Source organism: Coffea eugenioides, unplaced genomic scaffold (assembly GCF_003713205.1).
Source record: "Coffea eugenioides isolate CCC68of unplaced genomic scaffold, Ceug_1.0 ScVebR1_535;HRSCAF=1229, whole genome shotgun sequence".
Classification (NCBI taxonomy): domain Eukaryota; kingdom Viridiplantae; phylum Streptophyta; class Magnoliopsida; order Gentianales; family Rubiaceae; genus Coffea; species Coffea eugenioides.
Genome location: NW_020864382.1, coordinates 1 through 10,498, shown reverse-complemented (window position 1 = coordinate 10,498; position 10,498 = coordinate 1). Strand labels below are relative to the sequence as shown.

The following is a 10,498-nucleotide window of genomic DNA, read 5'->3' as shown; positions in this document are numbered from 1 at the left end:
CGAAACAAAAAAAAGAGGGGTGCAACACGAGGACTTCCCAGGGGGTCACCCATTCTAGTACTACTCTCGCCTAAGCACGCTTAACTTCGGAGTTCTGATTGGATCCGGTGCATTAATGCTGGTATGATCGCACCCGCCATTTTCCTTTCGCTTTATTCCTTTAAACTACCCAGTCCTGCGAAGCAGTGTGGCTTTTCTAGACCGAAATTCATTTTAAACGTCAATTCAAGCATTTTTCTCTTATCCTTTTATTTATTTACTTTATGTTTTTTTTTGTTCTTGATTTGCACCCTGTTTTTTTCCCTCATACCGCAACTCTAAATTATCATGAAATCAATCCTTCACGCTTGCGGTGATAAATTTACGCCCACAAATTTGAGCGACGATCCGGGCTTTGATCGAGCCGTACCGTTACTGATTTGTCTCGCGCCTTCAGACCCGCCTTCATGCTTCGACAAGAAGCAAAATATAAAGCAATCGTTCCGACGGAGCTAAATTACTACAGGATAAAGAACGAATAGGAAATTTGGATTTCGAAACAAAAAAGAGAGGGGTGCAACACGAGGACTTCCCAGGGGGTCACCCATCCTAGTACTATTCTCTCCCAAACACGCTTAACTTCGGAGTTCTGATGGGATCCGGTGCATTAGTGCCGGTATGATCGCACCCGCCATGTTCCTTTCGCTTTATTCTTTTAAACCACCCCGTGCTGCGAAACAGTGTGGCTTTTCTAGACCGAAATTCGTTTTAAGCTTCGATTCAAGCATTTTCCTCTTATCCTTTTATTTATTTAATTAACATTTTTTTTGTTATTGATATGCACCTTATTTTTTTCCCTCATTCCGCAACTCTAAATTATCATGAAATCAATTCTTCACGCTTGCGGTGATACATTTGCGCCCACAAATTTGAGCGACGATCCGGGCTTTGATAGAACCGTACCGTTCCTGATTTGTCTCGCGCCTTCAGACCCGCCTTCATGCTTCGACAAGAAGCAAAATATAAAGCAATCGTTCCGACGGAGCTAAATTACTACATGATAAAGAACGAATAGGAAATTTGGATTTCGAAACAAAAATGAGAGTGCAACACGAGGACTTCCCAGGGGGTCACCCATCCTAGTACTACTCTCGCCCAAGCACGCTTAACTTCGGAGTTCTGATGGGATCCGGTGCATTAGTGCTGGTATGATCGCACCCGCCATGTTCCTTTCGCTTTATTCTTTTAAAATACCCCGTCCTGCGAAGCAGAGTGGCTTTTCTAGACCGAAATTAATTTTATAGCGTCAATTCAAGCATTTTCCTACTTATCCCTTTTATTTCATTACTTTTATATTTCTTTTGTTATTGAATTTGCACCCTATTTTTTTCCCTCATACCCAACTCTAAATTATTCATGAAATCAATTCTTCACGCTTGCGGTGGATACATTTGCGCCGACAAATTTTGAGCCGTACGATCCGGGCTTTTGATCGACAATACCGTTCCTGATTTGTCTCGCGCCTTCAGACCCGCTCTTCCAGCTTCGACAAAGAAGCAAAATATAAAGCAAGTCGTTTTCCGACGGAGCTAATATTACTACAGGATAAAGAACGAATAGGAAATTTCGATTTCGAAACAAAAAAGAGAGGGGTGGAACTCGAGGATTTCCCAGGGAGTCACCCATCCTAGTACTACTCTCGCCCAAGCACGCTTAACTTCGGAGTTCTAATGGGATCCAGTGCATTAGTGCTGGTATGATCGCCGCCGCCATGTTCCTTTCGCTTTATTCTTTTAAACCACCCCGTGCTGCGAAACAGTGTGGCTTTTCTAGACCGAAATTCATTTTAAGCTTCAATTCAAGCATTTTCCTCTTATCCTTTTATTTATTTACTTTATATTTTTTTTTGTTATTGATTTGCACCCTATTTTTTTCCCTCATCCCGGAACTCTAAATTATCATGAAATCAATCCTTCACGCTTGCGGTGATACATTTGCGCCGACAAATTTGAGCGACGATCCGGGCATTGATCGAGCAATACCGTTCCTGATTTGTCTCGCGCCTTCAGACCCTCCTTCATGCTTCGACAAGAAGCAAAATATAAAGCAATCGTTCCGACGGAGCTAAATTACTACAGGATAAAGAACGAATAGGAAATTTGGATTTCGAAACAAAAAAAAGAGGGGTGCAACACGAGGACTTCCCAGGGGGTCACCCATTCTAGTACTACTCTCGCCTTAAGCACGCTTAACTTCGGAGTTCTGCATTGGGATCCGGCTGCATTAGTGCTGCCGTATGATCGCACCGCCATGTTCCTTTCGCCTTTATTCTTTGGAAAATACCCCGTCCTGCGAAGGCAGTGTGGCTTTTCTAGACGCGAAATTATTTTAAGCGTCAATTCAAGCATTTTCCTCTTATCGCTTTTAATTTATTTACTTTATAGGTTCTGTTTATTTGATTGCACCTTATTTTTTTCCCTCATCCCGCAACTCTAAATTATCATGAAATCAATCCTTCACGCTTGCGGTGATACATTTGCGCCGACAAATTTGAGCGACGATCCGGGCTTTGATCGAGCGTTCCTGATTTGTCTCGCGCCTTCAGACCCGCCTTCATGCTTCGACAAGAAGCAAAATATAAAGCAATCGTTCCGACGGAGCTAAATTACTACAGGATAAAGAACGAATAGGAAATTTGGATTTCGAAACAAAAAAAAGAGGGGTGCAACACGAGGACTTCCCAGGGGGTCACCCATTCTAGTACTACTCTCGCCTAAGCACGCTTAACTTCGGAGTTCTGATGGGATCCGGTGCATTAATGCTGGTATGATCGCACCCGCCATTTTCCTTTCGCTTTATTCCTTTAAACTACCCAGTCCTGCGAAGCAGTGTGGCTTTTCTAGACCGAAATTCATTTTAAACGTCAATTCAAGCATTTTTCTCTTATCCTTTTATTTATTTACTTTATATTTTTTTTGTTATTGATTTGCACCTTATTTTTTTCCCTCATCCCGCAACTCTAAATTATCATGAAATCAATCCTTCACGCTTGCGGTGATAAATTTGCGCCCACAAATTTGAGCGACGATCCGGGCTTTGATCGAGCCGTACCGTTACTGATTTGTCTCGCGCCTTCAGACCCGCCTTCATGCTTCGACAAGAAGCAAAATATAAAGCAATCGTTCCGACGGAGCTAAATTACTACAGGACAAAAAACGAATAGGAAATTTGGATTTCGAAACAAAAAAGAGAGGGGTGCAACACGAGGACTTCCCAGGGGGTCACCCATCCTAGTACTATTCTCGCCCAAACACGCTTAACTTCGGAGTTCTGATGGGATCCGGTGCATTAGTGCTGGTATGATCGCACCCGCCATTTTCCTTTCGCTTTATTCTTTTAAACCACCCCGTGCTGCGAAACAGTGTGGCTTTTCTAGACCGAAATTCATTTTAAGCTTCGATTCAAGCATTTTCCTCTTATCCTTTTATTTATTTAATTTACATTTTTTTTGTTATTGATATGCACCTTATTTTTTTCCCTCATTCCGCAACTCTAAATTATCATGAAATCAATTCTTCACGCTTGCGGTGATACATTTGCGCCCACAAATTTGAGCGACGATCCGGGCTTTGATAGAACCGTACCGTTCCTGATTTGTCTCGCGCCTTCAGACCCGTCTTCATGCTTCGACAAGAAGCAAAATATAAAGCAATCGTTCCGACGGAGCTAAATTACTACAGGATAAAGAACGAATAGGAAATTTGGATTTCGAAACAAAAATGAGAGTGCAACACGAGGACTTCCCAGGGGGTCACCCATCCTAGTACTACTCTCGCCCAAGCACGCTTAACTTCGGAGTTCTGATGGGATCCGGTGCATTAGTGCTGGTATGATCGCACCCGCCATGTTCCTTTCGCTTTATTCTTTTAAAATACCCCGTCCTGCGAAGCAGTGTGGCTTTTCTAGACCGAAATTAATTTTAAGCGTCAATTCAAGCATTTTCCTCTTATCCTTTTATTTATTTACTTTATATTTCTTTTTGTTATTGATTTGCACCCTATTTTTTTCCCTCATCCCGCAACTCTAAATTATCATGAAATCAATTCTTCACGCTTGCGGTGATAAATTTGCGCCGACAAATTTGAGCGACGATCCGGGCTTTGATCGAGCAATACCGTTCCTGATTTGTCTCGCGCCTTCAGACCCGCTTCATGCTTCGACAAGAAGCAAAATATAAAGCAATCGTTCCGACGGAGCTAAATTACTACAGGATAAAGAACGAATAGGAAATTTGGATTTCGAAACAAAAAAAAGAGGGGTGCAACACGAGGACTTCCCAGGGGGTCACCCATCCTAGTACTACTCTCGCCTAAGCACGCTTAACTTCGGAGTTCTGATGGGATCCGGTGCATTAATGCTGGTATGATCACACCCGCCATTTTCCTTTCGCTTTATTCCTTTAAACTACCCAGTCCTGAAAAGCAGTGTGGCTTTTCTAGACCGAAATTCATTTTAAGCGTCAATACAAGCATTTTCCTCTTATCCTTTTATTTATTTACTTTATATTTTTTTTGTTATTGATTTGCACCTTATTTTTTTCCCTCATCCCGCAACTCTAAATTATCATGAAATCAATCCTTCACGCTTGCGGTGATACATTTACGCCGACAAATTTGAGCGACGATCCGGGCTTTGATCGAGCCGTACCGTTCCTGATTTGTTCGCTCGCCTTCAGACCCCCTTCATGCTTCGACAAGAAGCAAAATACAAAGCAATCGTTCCGACGAGCTAAATTTACTACAGGATAAAGAACGAATAGCCGAAAATTTGGATTTCGAAACAAAAAAAAGAGGGGTGCAACACGAGGACTTCCCAGGGGGTCACCCATTCTAGTACTACTCTCGCCTAAGCACGCTTAACTTCGGAGTTCTGATGGGATCCGGTGCATTAGTGCTGGTATGATCGCACCCGCCATGTTCCTTTCGCTTTATTCTTTTAAAATACCCCGTCCTGCGAAGCAGTGTGGCTTTTCTAGACCGAAATTCATTTTAAACGTCAATTCAAGCATTTTTCTCTTATCCTTTTATTTATTTACTTTATGTTTTTTTTTGTTCTTGATTTGCACCCTGTTTTTTTCCCTCATCCCGCAACTCTAAATTATCATGAAATCAATCCTTCACGCTTGCGGTGATACATTTGCGCCCACAAATTTGAGCGACGATCCGGGCTTTGATAGAACCGTACCGTTCCTGATTTGTCTCGCGCCTTCAGACCCGCCTTCATGCTTCGACAAGAAGCAAAATATAAAGCAATCGTTCCGACGGAGCTAAATTACTACATGATAAAGAACGAATAGGAAATTTGGATTTCGAAACAAAAATGAGAGTGCAACACGAGGACTTCCCAGGGGGCCACCCATCCTAGTACTACTCTCGCCCAAGCACGCTTAACTTCGGAGTTCTGATGGGATCCGGTGCATTAGTGCTGGTATGATCGCACCCGCCATGTTCCTTTCGCTTTTATTCTTTTTAAAATACCCCGTCCTGCGAAGCAGTGTTGGCTTTCTAGGGACGAATATTAATTTTAAGCGTCAAATTCAAGCATTTCCTCTTATCCTTTTATTTATTTACTTTATATTTCTTTTTGTTATTGATATGCACCCTATTTTTTTCCCTCATCCCGCAACTCTAAATTATCATGAAATCAATTCTTCACGCTTGCGGTGATACATTTGCGCCGACAAATTTGAGCGACGATCCGGGCTTTGATCGAGCAATACCGTTCCTGATTTGTCTCGCGCCTTCAGACCCGCTTCATGCTTCGACAAGAAGCAAAATATAAAGCAATCGTTCCGACGGAGCTAAATTACTACAGGATAAAGAACGAATAGGAAATTTGGATTTCGAAACAAAAAAAAAGAGGGGTGCAACACGAGGACTTCCCAGGGGGTCACCCATCCTAGTACTACTCTCGCCTAAGCACGCTTAACTTCGGAGTTCTGATGGGATCCGGTGCATTAATGCTGGTATGATCACACCCGCCATTTTCCTTTCGCTTTATTCCTTTAAACTACCCAGTCCTGAAAAGCAGTATGGCTTTTCTAGACCGAAATTCATTTTAAGCGTCAATACAAGCATTTTTCTCTTATCCTTTTATTTATTTACTTTATATTTTTTTTGTTATTGATTTGCACCTTATTTTTTTCCCTCATCCCGCAACTCTAAATTATCATGAAATCAATCCTTCACGCTTGCGGTGATACATTTGCGCCCACAAATTTGAGCGACGATCCGGGCTTTGTTCGAGCCGTACCGTTACTGATTTGTCTCGCGCCTTCAGACCCGCCTTCATGCTTCGACAAGAAGCAAAATATAAAGCAATCGTTCCGACGGAGCTAAATTACTACAGGATAAAGAACGAATAGGAAACTTGGATTTCGAAACAAAAAAGAGAGGGGTGCAACACGAGGACTTCCCAGGGGGTCACCCATCCTAGTACTATTCTCGCCCAAACACGCTTAACTTCGGAGTTCTGATGGGATCCGGTGCATTAGTGCTGGTATGATCGCACCCGCCATGTTCCTTTCCCTTTATTCTTTTAAACCACCCCGTGCTGCGAAACAGTGTGGCTTTTCTAGACCGAAATTCATTTTAAGCTTCGATTCAAGCATTTTCCTCTTATCCTTTTATTTATTTAATTTACATTTTTTTTGTTATTGATATGCACCTTATTTTTTTCCCTCATTCCGCAACTCTAAATTATCATGAAATCAATTCTTCACGCTTGCGGTGATACATTTGCGCCCACAAATTTGAGCGACGATCCGGGCTTTGATAGAACCGTACCGTTCCTGATTTGTCTCGCGCCTTCAGACCCGTCTTCATGCTTCGACAAGAAGCAAAATATAAAGCAATCGTTCCGACGGAGCTAAATTACTACAGGATAAAGAACGAATAGGAAATTTGGATTTCGAAACAAAAATGAGAGTGCAACACGAGGACTTCCCAGGGGGTCACCCATCCTAGTACTACTCTCGCCCAAGCACGCTTAACTTCGGAGTTCTGATGGGATCCGGTGCATTAGTGCTGGTATGATCGCAACCGCCATGTTCCTTTCGCTTTATTCTTTTAAAATACCCCGTCCTGCGAAGCAGTGTGGCTTTTCTAGACCGAAATTAATTTTAAGCGTCAATTCAAGCATTTTCCTCTTATCCTTTTATTTATTTACTTTATATTTCTTTTTGTTATTGATTTGCACCCTATTTTTTCCCTCATCCCGCAACTCTAAATTATCATGAAATCAATTCTTCACGCTTCGGTGATACATTTAGCGCCGACAAATTTGACGACGATCCGGGCTTTGATCGAGCAATACCGTTCCTGATTTGTCTCGCGCTTCAGACCCGCTTCATGCTTCGACAAGAAGCACAAATATAAAAGCATTCGTTTCCGACGGAGCTAAATTACTACAGGATAAAGAACGAATAGGAAATTTGGATTTCGAAAACAAAAAAAAGAGGGGTGCAACACGAGGACTTCCCAGGGGTTCACCCATCCTAGTACTACTCTCGCCCAAGCACGCTTAACTTCGGAGTTCTGATGGGATCCGGTGCACTAGTGCTGGTATGATCGCCCCCGCCATTTTTCCTTTCGCTTTATTCTTTTAAACCACCCCGTGCTGCGAAACAGTGTGGCTTTTCGAGACCGAAATTCATTTTAAGCTTCGATTCAAGCATTTTCCTCTTATCCTTTTATTTATTTACTTTACATTTTTTTTGTTATTGATATGCACCTTATTTTTTTCCCTCATCCCGCAACTCTAAATTATCATGAAATCAATCCTTCACGCTTGCGGTGATACATTTGCGCCCACAAATTTGAGCGACGATCCGGGCTTTGATCGAGCCGTACCGTTACTGATTTGTCTCGCGCCTTCAGACCCGCCTTCATGCTTCGACAAGAAGCAAAATATAAAGCAATCGTTCCGACGGAGCTAAATTACTACAGGATAAAGAACGAATAGGAAATTTCGATTTCGAAACAAAAAAGAGAGGGGTGCAACACGAGGACTTCCCAGGGGGCACCCATCCTAGTACTTATTCCTGCCCAAACACGCTTAACTTCGGAGTTCTGATAGGGACCGGTGCATTAGTGCTGGTATGATCGCACCCGCCATGTTTCCTGTTCGCTTTATTCTTTAAAATATCCCGTCCTGCCGAACAGTGTTGGCTTTTCTAGACCGAAATTAATTTTAAGCGTCAATTCAAGCATTTTCTCTTATCCTTTTATTTATTTACTTTATATTTTTTTTGTTATTGATTTGCACCTTATTTTTTTCCCTCATCCCGCAACTCTAAATTATCATGAAATCAATCCTTCACGCTTGCGGTGATACATTTGCGCCGACAAATTTGAGCGACGATCCGGGCTTTGATCGAGCAATACCGTTCCTGATTTGTCTCGCGCCTTCAGACCCGCCTTCATGCTTCGACAAGGAGCAAAATATAAAGCAATCGTTCCGACGGAGCTAAATTACTACAGGATAAAGAACGAATTGGAAATTTCGATTTCGAAACAAAAAAAAGAGGGGTGCAACACGAGGACTTCCCAGGGGGTCACCCATTCTAGTACTACTCTCGCCTAAGCACGCTTAACTTCGGAGTTCTGATGGGATCCGGTGCATTAATGCTGGTATGATCGCACCCGCCATTTTCCTTTCGCTTTATTCCTTTAAACTACCCAGTCCTGCGAAGCAGTGTGGCTTTTCTAGACCGAAATTTTTTTTAAACGTCAATTCAAGCATTTTTCTCTTATCCTTTTATTTATTTACTTTATGTTTTTTTTTGTTCTTGATTTGCACCCTGTTTTTTTCCCTCATCCCGCAACTCTAAATTATCATGAAATCAATCCTTTCACGCGTTGCGGTGATACATTTGCGGCCGAGCAAATGTTGAGCGACGATCGCGGGGCTTTGATTCGAGCAATACCGTTCCTGATTCTCGCGCCTTCAGACCCGCCTTCATGCTTCGACAAGGAGCAAAATATAAAGCAATCGTTCCGACGGAGCTAAATTACTACAGGATAAAGAACGAATAGAAAATTTGGATTTCGAAACAAAAAAAAGAGGGTGCAACACGAGGACTTCCCAGGGGGTCACCCATTCTAGTACTACTCTCGCCTAAGCACGCTTAACTTCGGAGTTCTGATGGGATCCGGTGCATTAATGCTGGTATGATCGCACCCGCCATTTTCCTTTCGCTTTATTCCTTTAAACTACCCAGTCCTGCGAAGCAGTGTGGCTTTTCTAGACCGAAATTCATTTTAAACGTCAATTCAAGCATTTTTCTCTTATCCTTTTATTTATTTACTTTTTGTTTTTTTTTGTTCTTGATTTGCACCCTGTTTTTTTCCCTCATACCGCAACTCTAAATTATCATGAAATCAATCCTTCACGCTTGCGGTGATAAATTTACGCCCACAAATTTGACACGTCCGGGCTTTGATCCGAGCCGACCGGTTACTGAATTGTCTCGCGCTTCAGACCCGCCTTTCATGCTTCGACAAGAAGCAATAATATAAAGCAATCATCCGACGGAGCTAATTACTACAGGACAAAAAACGAATAGGAAATTTGGATTTTCGAAACAAAAAAAAGAGGGGTGCAACACGAGGACTTCCCAGGGGGTCACCCATCCTAGTACTACTCTCGCCCAAGCACGCTTAACTTCGGAGTTCTGATGGGATCCGGTGCATTAGTGCTGGTATGATCGCACCCGCCATGTTCCTTTCGCTTTATTCTTTTAAAATACCCCGTCCTGCGAAGCAGTGTGGCTTTTCTAGACCGAAATTCATTTTAAACGTCAATTCAAGCATTTTTCTCTTATCCTTTTATTTATTTACTTTATGTTTTTTTTTGTTCTTGATTTGCACCCTGTTTTTTTCCCTCATCCCGCAACTCTAAATTATCATGAAATCAATCCTTCACGCTTGCGGTGATACATTTGCGCCCACAAATTTGAGCGACGATCCGGGCTTTGATCGAGCCGTACCGTTACTGATTTGTCTCGCGCCTTCAGACCCGCCTTCATGCTTCGACAAGAAGCAAAATATAAAGCAATCGTTCCGACGGAGCTAAATTACTACAGGACAAAAAACGAATAGGAAATTTGGATTTCGAAACAAAAAAGGGGGTGGCAAACACGGAGGACTTCCCAGGGGTCACCCATTCTATACTACTCTCGCCTAAGCACGCTTAACTTCGGAGTTCTGATGGGATCCGGTGCATTAATGCTGGTATGATCGCACCCGCCATTTTCCTTTCGCTTTATTCCTTTAAACTACCCAGTCCTGCGAAGCAGTGTGGCTTTTCTAGACCGAAATTCATTTTAAACGTCAATTCAAGCATTTTTCTCTTATCCTTTTATTTATTTACTTTATGTTTTTTTTTTTTCTTGATTTGCACCCTGTTTTTTTCCCTCATCCCGCAACTCTAAATTATCATGAAATCAATCCTTCACGCT

The 10,498-nt window shown here is 42.3% G+C and overlaps 17 non-coding genes and 3 pseudogenes across 17 annotated transcripts; all 20 read right to left on the bottom strand.

Moving 5' to 3' along the window:
• Nucleotides 1-16: 16 nt before the first annotated feature.
• LOC113758495 lies at nucleotides 17-135 on the bottom strand. The gene has a single exon (XR_003466762.1). It is a non-coding gene; the product is annotated as a 5S ribosomal RNA (ribosomal RNA).
• Nucleotides 136-550: 415 nt separating this feature from the next.
• On the bottom strand, nucleotides 551-669 carry LOC113758492. Its single transcript, XR_003466759.1, has one exon. It is a non-coding gene; the product is annotated as a 5S ribosomal RNA (ribosomal RNA).
• A 411-nt stretch (nucleotides 670-1,080) lies between these two features.
• LOC113758500 lies at nucleotides 1,081-1,199 on the bottom strand. The gene has a single exon (XR_003466764.1). It is a non-coding gene; the product is annotated as a 5S ribosomal RNA (ribosomal RNA).
• Nucleotides 1,200-1,629: 430 nt separating this feature from the next.
• Nucleotides 1,630-1,747, bottom strand: LOC113758496. Its single transcript, XR_003466763.1, has one exon. It is a non-coding gene; the product is annotated as a 5S ribosomal RNA (ribosomal RNA).
• A 415-nt stretch (nucleotides 1,748-2,162) lies between these two features.
• Nucleotides 2,163-2,287, bottom strand: LOC113758498 (annotated as a pseudogene).
• A 411-nt stretch (nucleotides 2,288-2,698) lies between these two features.
• LOC113758490 lies at nucleotides 2,699-2,817 on the bottom strand. The gene has a single exon (XR_003466757.1). It is a non-coding gene; the product is annotated as a 5S ribosomal RNA (ribosomal RNA).
• Nucleotides 2,818-3,231: 414 nt separating this feature from the next.
• LOC113758484 lies at nucleotides 3,232-3,350 on the bottom strand. The gene has a single exon (XR_003466752.1). It is a non-coding gene; the product is annotated as a 5S ribosomal RNA (ribosomal RNA).
• Nucleotides 3,351-3,761: 411 nt separating this feature from the next.
• LOC113758494 lies at nucleotides 3,762-3,880 on the bottom strand. Its single transcript, XR_003466761.1, has one exon. It is a non-coding gene; the product is annotated as a 5S ribosomal RNA (ribosomal RNA).
• A 414-nt stretch (nucleotides 3,881-4,294) lies between these two features.
• Nucleotides 4,295-4,413, bottom strand: LOC113758487. The gene has a single exon (XR_003466755.1). It is a non-coding gene; the product is annotated as a 5S ribosomal RNA (ribosomal RNA).
• Nucleotides 4,414-4,830: 417 nt separating this feature from the next.
• LOC113758485 lies at nucleotides 4,831-4,949 on the bottom strand. Its single transcript, XR_003466753.1, has one exon. It is a non-coding gene; the product is annotated as a 5S ribosomal RNA (ribosomal RNA).
• Nucleotides 4,950-5,361: 412 nt separating this feature from the next.
• LOC113758501 lies at nucleotides 5,362-5,480 on the bottom strand. Its single transcript, XR_003466765.1, has one exon. It is a non-coding gene; the product is annotated as a 5S ribosomal RNA (ribosomal RNA).
• A 419-nt stretch (nucleotides 5,481-5,899) lies between these two features.
• Nucleotides 5,900-6,018, bottom strand: LOC113758486. The gene has a single exon (XR_003466754.1). It is a non-coding gene; the product is annotated as a 5S ribosomal RNA (ribosomal RNA).
• A 414-nt stretch (nucleotides 6,019-6,432) lies between these two features.
• LOC113758483 lies at nucleotides 6,433-6,551 on the bottom strand. The gene has a single exon (XR_003466751.1). It is a non-coding gene; the product is annotated as a 5S ribosomal RNA (ribosomal RNA).
• Nucleotides 6,552-6,962: 411 nt separating this feature from the next.
• On the bottom strand, nucleotides 6,963-7,081 carry LOC113758502. Its single transcript, XR_003466766.1, has one exon. It is a non-coding gene; the product is annotated as a 5S ribosomal RNA (ribosomal RNA).
• A 415-nt stretch (nucleotides 7,082-7,496) lies between these two features.
• LOC113758493 lies at nucleotides 7,497-7,615 on the bottom strand. Its single transcript, XR_003466760.1, has one exon. It is a non-coding gene; the product is annotated as a 5S ribosomal RNA (ribosomal RNA).
• Nucleotides 7,616-8,030: 415 nt separating this feature from the next.
• On the bottom strand, nucleotides 8,031-8,149 carry LOC113758497 (annotated as a pseudogene).
• A 415-nt stretch (nucleotides 8,150-8,564) lies between these two features.
• Nucleotides 8,565-8,683, bottom strand: LOC113758488. The gene has a single exon (XR_003466756.1). It is a non-coding gene; the product is annotated as a 5S ribosomal RNA (ribosomal RNA).
• Nucleotides 8,684-9,102: 419 nt separating this feature from the next.
• On the bottom strand, nucleotides 9,103-9,221 carry LOC113758491. Its single transcript, XR_003466758.1, has one exon. It is a non-coding gene; the product is annotated as a 5S ribosomal RNA (ribosomal RNA).
• Nucleotides 9,222-9,634: 413 nt separating this feature from the next.
• LOC113758482 lies at nucleotides 9,635-9,753 on the bottom strand. Its single transcript, XR_003466750.1, has one exon. It is a non-coding gene; the product is annotated as a 5S ribosomal RNA (ribosomal RNA).
• Nucleotides 9,754-10,166: 413 nt separating this feature from the next.
• LOC113758499 lies at nucleotides 10,167-10,285 on the bottom strand (annotated as a pseudogene).
• Between the last annotated feature and the right edge of the window lie 213 nt (nucleotides 10,286-10,498).